The sequence below is a fragment of the Hydra vulgaris genome, chromosome 03 (genome assembly GCF_038396675.1).
Source record: "Hydra vulgaris chromosome 03, alternate assembly HydraT2T_AEP".
In the NCBI taxonomy this organism is placed as follows: domain Eukaryota; kingdom Metazoa; phylum Cnidaria; class Hydrozoa; order Anthoathecata; family Hydridae; genus Hydra; species Hydra vulgaris.
This window is the reverse complement of record NC_088922.1, coordinates 31,199,605-31,206,511: the sequence shown is the minus strand read 5'-3', so window position 1 is coordinate 31,206,511 and position 6,907 is coordinate 31,199,605.

Below are 6,907 nucleotides of genomic sequence, written 5' to 3'. Positions count from 1 at the left end.
AAAAAATAATGCAAATGCAACAAAAAAACAGGTTTTCACTGATTTCTTTTGTAATCTTTTGTATTATTTATGTAGATTTTGTGGGATTATTAGAAAAAATGGTCAAATAATGTTGAGGTGAGCAAAGGAATCTAAGATTTTTACGACAAAACCCCTTTTTATGTACAAAAACTTACTTAAAATAAGAAAATAATGCAAATGCAACAAAGAAACAGGTTTTCACTGATTTCTTTTGGAATCTTTTGTAATATTTTTGTAGATTCTGTGGGTTTATTAGAAAAAATGGTCAAATAAACTTGATGTGAGCAAAGGAACCTAAGATTTTTACGACAAAACTCCTTTTTATGTACAAAAACTTACTAAAAATAAGAAAATAACGCAAATGCAACAAAAAAAAAGGTTTTCACTGATTTCTTTTGGAATCTTTTGTAATGTTTTTGTAGATTCTTTGGGTTTATTAGAAAAAATGGTCAAACAAACTTGAAGTGAGCAAAGGAACCTTAGATTTTTACGACAAAACCCCTTTTTATGTACAAAAACTTACTTAAAATAAGAAATTAATTCAAATGCAACAAAAAAACAGGTTTTTACTGATTTCTTTTGAAATCTTTTGTAATATTTTTGTAGATTCTGTAAGTTTATTTTAAAAAATGGTCAAATAAACTTGAGGTGAGCAAAGGAACCTAAGATTTTTACGACAAAACCCTTTTTTATGAACAAAAACTTACTTAAAATAAGAAAATAATGCAAATGCAACAAAAAAACAGGTTTTCAATGATTTCTTGTGGAATCTTTTGTAATATTTTTGTAGATTCTGTGGGTTTATTAGAAAAAATGGTCAAATAAACTTGAGGTGAGCAGAGGAACCCAAGATTTTTACGACAAAACCCCTTTTTATGTACAAAAACTTACTTAAAATAAGAAAATAATGCAAATGCAACAAAAAAACAGGTTTTCAATGATTTCTTGTGGAATCTTTTAAAATTTTTTTGTAGATTCTGTAGGTTTATTAGAAAAAATGGTCAAATAAACTTGAGGTGAGCAAAGGAACCTAAGATTTTTACGACAAAACCCCTTTTTATGTACTAAAACTTACTTAAAATAAGAAAATAATGCAAATGCAACAAAGAAACAGGTTTTCACTGATTTCTTTTGGAATCTTTTGTAATATTTTTGTAGATTCTGTGGGTTTATTAGAAAAAATGGTCAAATAAACTTGAGGTGAGCAAAGGAACCTAAGATTTGTCCGACAAAACCCCTTTTTATGGACAAAAACTTACTTAAAATAAAAAAATTATGCAAATGCAACAAAAAAACAGGTTTTCACTGATTTCTTTTGTAATCTTTTGTAATATTTATGTAGATTTTGTGGGTTTATTAGAAAAAATGGTCAAATAATGTTGAGGTGAGCAAAGGAATCTAAGATTTTTACGACAAAACCCCTTTTTATGTACAAAAACTTACTTGAAATAAGAAAATAATGCAAATGCAACAAAGTAACAGGTTTTCACTGATTTCTTTTGGAATCTTTTGTAATATTTTTGTAGATTCTGTGGGTTTATTAGAAAAAATGGTCAAATAAACTTGAGGTGAGCAAAGGAACCTAAGATTTTTACGACAAAACTCCTTTTTATGTACAAAAACTTACTTAAAATAAGAAAATAACGCAAATGCATCAAAAAAACAGGTTTTCACTAATTTCTTTTGGAATCTTTTGTAATGTTTTTGTAGATTCTTTGGGTTTATTAGAAAAAATGGTCAAACAAACTTGAAGTGAGCAAAGGAACCTTAGATTTTTACGACAAAACCCCTTTTTATGTACAAAAACTTACTTAAAATAAGAAAATAATGCAAATGCAACAAAAAAACAGGTTTTCACTGATTTCTTCTGGAATCTTTTGTAATATTTTGTAGATTCTGTGTGTTTATTAGAAATAGTGGTCAAATAAACTTGAGGTGAGCAAATAAACCTAAGATTTTTACGACAAAACCCTTTTTTATGTACAAAAACTTACTTAAAATAAGAAAATAATGCAAATGCAACAAAAAAACAGGTTTTCACTGATTTCTTTTGGAATCTTTTGTAATATTGTTGAAGATTCTGTGGGTTTATTAGAAAAAATGGTCTAATAAACTTAAGGTGAGCAAAGGAACCTAAGATTTTTACGACAAAACCCCTTTTTATGTACTAAACTTACTTAAAATAAGAAAATAATGCAAATGCAACAAAGAAACAGGTTTTCACTGATTTCTTTTGGAATCTTTTGTAATATTTTCGTAGATTCTGTGGGTTTATTTGAAAAAATGGTCAAATACACTTGAGGTGAGTAAAGTAACCTAAGATTTTTACGACAAAACCCCTTTTTATGAACAAAAACTTACTTAAAATAATAAAATAATAATAATGCAACGAAAAATCAGGTTTTCACTGATTTCTTTTAGAATCTTTTGTAATATTTTTGTAGATTCTGTAGGTTTATTTGAAAAAATGGTCAAATAAACTTGGGGTTAGCAAAGGAACCTGCGATTTTTACGACAAAACCCCTTTTATGTACAAAAACTTACTTAAAATAAGAAAATAATGCAAATGCAACAAAAAAACAGGTTTTCACTGATTTCTTTTTGGAATCTTTTGTAATATTTTTGTAGATTCTGTGGGTTTATTAGAAAAAATGGTCGAATAAACTTGAGGTGAGCAAAGGTACCTAAGATTTTTACGACAAAACCCCTTTTTATGTACAAAAACTTACTTAAAATAATAAAATAATAATAATGCAACGAAAAATCAGGTTTTCACTGATTTCTTTTAGAATCTTTTGTAATATTTTTGTAGATTCTGTAGGTTTATTTGAAAAAATGGTCAAATAAACTTGAGGTTAGCAAAGGAGACTGCGATTTTTACGACAAAACCCCTATTATGTACAAAAACTTACTTAAAATAAGAAAATAATGCAAATGCAACAAAAAAACAGGTTTTCACTAATTTCTTTTGGAATCTTTTGTAATATTTTTGTAGATTCTGTGGGTTTATTTGAAAAAATGGTCAAATAAACTTGAGGTGAGCAAACGAACCTGAGATTTTTACGACAAAACCCCTTTTTATGTACAAAATTTTACTTAAAATAAGAAAATAATGCAAATGCGACAAAGAAACAGGTTTTCACTGATTTCATTTGTAATCTTTTCTAATATTTTTGTAGATTTTGTGGGTTTATTAGAAAAAATGGTCTAATATACTTTAGGTGAGCAAAGGAACCTAAGATTTTTACGACAAAACCCCTTTTATGTACAAAAACTTACTTAAAATAAGAAAATAATGCAAATGCAACAAAAAAACAGGTTTTCACTGATTTCTTTTGGAATCTTTTGTAATATTTTTGATGATTCTGTGGGTTTATTAGAAAATAAAGTCGAATAAACTTGAGGTGAGCATAGGTACCTAAGATTTTTACGACAAAACCTCTTTTTATGAACAAAAACTTACTCAAAATAAGAAAATAATGCAATTGCAACAAAAAAACAGGTTTTCATTGATTTCTTTAAAAATCTTTTGTAATATTTTTGTAGATTCTGTGGGTTTATTTAAAAAAACGGTAAAATAAACTTGAGGTGAGCAAAAGAACCTAAGATTTTTACGACAAAACCCCTTTTTATGTACAAAAACTAACTTAAAATAAGAAAATAATGCCAATGCAACAAACAAACAGGTTTTCACTGATTTCTTTTGGATTCTTTTGTAATATTTTTGTAGATTTTGTGGGTTTATTAGAAAAAATGGTGAAATAAACTTGAGGTGAGAAAAGGAACCTAAGATTTTTACGACAAAACCCCTTTTTATGTACAAAAACTAACTTAAAATAAGAAAATAATGCAAATGCAACAAAAAAACAGGTTTTCACTGATTTCGTTTGGAATCTTTTGTAATATTTTTGTAGATTCTGTGGGTTTATTAGAAAAAATGGTCAAATAAACTTGAGGTGAGCAAAGGAACCTAAGATTTTTACGACAAAACCCCTTTTTATGTAAAAAAACTTTCTTAAAATATAAAAATAATGCAAATGCAACAAAAACACAGGTTTTCACTGATTTCTTTTGGAAACTTTTGTAATATTTTTGTAGATTCTGTGGGTTTATTAGCAAAACTGTTTAAATAAAATTGAGGTGAGCAAAGGAACCTAATATTTTTACGACAAAACCGCTTTTTATGTACAAAAACTTACTTAAAATAAGAAAATAATGCAAATGCAACAAAAAAACAGGTTTTCACTGATTTTGTTTGGAATCTTTTGTAATATTTTTGTAGATTCATTGGGTTTATTAGAAAAAACGGTCAAATAAACTTGAGGTGAGCAAAGGAACCTAAGATTTTTACGACAAAACCATTTTTTATGTACAAAAACATACTTAAAATAAGAAAATAATGCAAATGCAACAAAAAAACAGGTTTTTACTGATTTCATTTGGAATCTTTTGTAATATTTTAGTAGATTCTGTGGGTATATTAGAAAAAATGGTCAAATAAATTTGAGGTGAGCAAAGGAACCTAAGCTTTTTACGACAAAACCCCTTTTTATGAACAAAAACTTTCTTAAAATATGAAAATAATGCAAAGGCAACAAAAACACAGGTTTTCACTGATTTCTTTTGGAATCTTATGTAATATTTTTGTAGATTCTGTGGGTTTATTAGAAAAAATGTTTAAATAAAATTGAGGTGAGCAAAGGAACCTAACATTTTTACGACAAAACCGCTTTTTATGTTCAAAAACTTACTTAAAATAAGAAAATAATGCAAATGCAACAAAAAAACAGGTTTTCACTGATTTCTTTTGGAATCTTTTGTAATATTTTTGTAGATTCTGTGGGTTTATTAGAAAAAATGGTCAAATAAACTTGAGGTGAGCAAAGGATCCTAAGATTTTTACGACAAAACCCCTTTTTATGTACAAAAACTTACTTAAAATAAGAAAATAATGCAAATGCAACAAAAAAACAGGTTTTCACTGATTTCTTTTGGAATCTTTTGTAATATTTTTGTAGATTCTGTGGGTTTATTTGAAAAAATGGTCAAATAAACTTGAGGTGAGCAAAGGAACCTAAGATTTTTACGACAAAACCCCTTTTATGTACAAAAACTTACTTAAAATAAGAAAATAATTCAAATGCAACAAAAAAACAGGTTTTCACTGAATTTTTTTGTAATCTTTTGTAATATTTTTGTAGATTCTGTGGGTTTATTAGATAAAATGGTCAAATAATGTTGAGGTGAGCAAAGGAACCTATGATTTTTACGACAAAACCCCTTTTTATGTACAAAAACTAACTTAAAATAAGAAAATAATGCAAATGCAACAAAAAAACAGGTTTTCACTGATTTCTTTTGGAATCTTTTGTAATATTTTTGATGATTCTGTGGGTTTATTAGAAAAAAAAGTCGAATAAACTTGAGGTGAGCAAAGGTACCTAAGATTTTTACGACAAAACCTCTTTTTATGAACAAAAACTTACTCAAAATAAGAAAATAATGCAAATGCAACAAAAAAACAGGTTTTTACTGATTTCTTTAAGAATCTTTTGTAATATTTTTGTAGATTCTGTGGGTTTGTTTAAAAAATTGGTAAAATAAACTTGAGGTGAGCAAAAGAACCTAAGATTTTTACGACAAAACCCCTTTTTATGTACAAAAACTTACTTAAAATAAGAAAATAATGCAAATGCAACAAACAAACAGGTTTTCACTGATTTCTTTTGGATTCTTTTGTAATATTTTTGTAGATTTTGTGGGTTTATTAGAAAAAATGGTCAAATAAACTTGAGGTGAGCAAAGGAACCTAAGAATTTTACGACAAAACCCCTTTTTATGTACAAAAACTTACTTAAAATAAGAAAATAATGCTAATGCAACAAAAAAACAGGTTTTGACTGATTTCGTTTGGAATCTTTTGTAATATTTAAGTAGATTCTGTGGGTTTTTAAAAAAAAATGGTCAAATAAACTTGAGGTGAGCAAGGGAACCTAAGATTTTTACGACAAAACCCCTTTTTATGTACAAAAACTTTCTTAAAATATAAAAATAATGCAAATGCAACAAAAACACAGGTTTTCACTGATTTCTTTTGGAATCTTTTGTAATATTTTTGTAGATTCTGTGGGTTTATTAGAAAACATGTTTAAATAAAATTGAGGTGAGCAAAGGAACCTAATGTTTTTACGACAAAACCGCTTTTTATGTACAAAAACTTACTTAAAATAAGAAAATAATGCAAATGCAACAAATACACAGGTTTTCACCGATTTCCTTTGGAATCTTTTGTAATATTTTTGTAAATTCATTGGGTTTATTAGAAAAAATGGTCAAATAAACTTGAGGTGAGCAATGGAACCTAAGATTTCTACGACAAAACCCCTTTTTATGTACAAAAACTTACTTAAAATAAGAAAATAATGCAAATGCAACAAAAAAACAGGTTTTTACTGATTTCTTTTGGAATCTTTTGTAATATTTTTGTAGATTCTGTGGGTATATTAAAAAAAATTGTCAAATAAACTTGAGGTGAGCAAAGGAACCTAAGCTTTTTACGACAAAACTCCTTTTTTTGTACAAAAACTTTCTTAAAATATGAAAATAATGCAAATGCAACAAAAACACAGGTTTTCACTGATTTCTTTTGGAATCTTATGTAATATTTTTGTAGATTCTGTGGGTTTCTTAGAAAAAATGTTTAAATAAAATTGAGGTGAGCAAAGGAACCTTACATTTTTACGACAAAACCGCTTTTTATGTACAAAAACTTTCTTAAAAAAAGAAAATAATGCAAATGCAACAAAAAAATAGGTTTTAACTGATTTCTTTTGGAATCTTTTCTAATATTTTTGTAGATTTTGTGGGTTTATTAGAAAAAATGGTC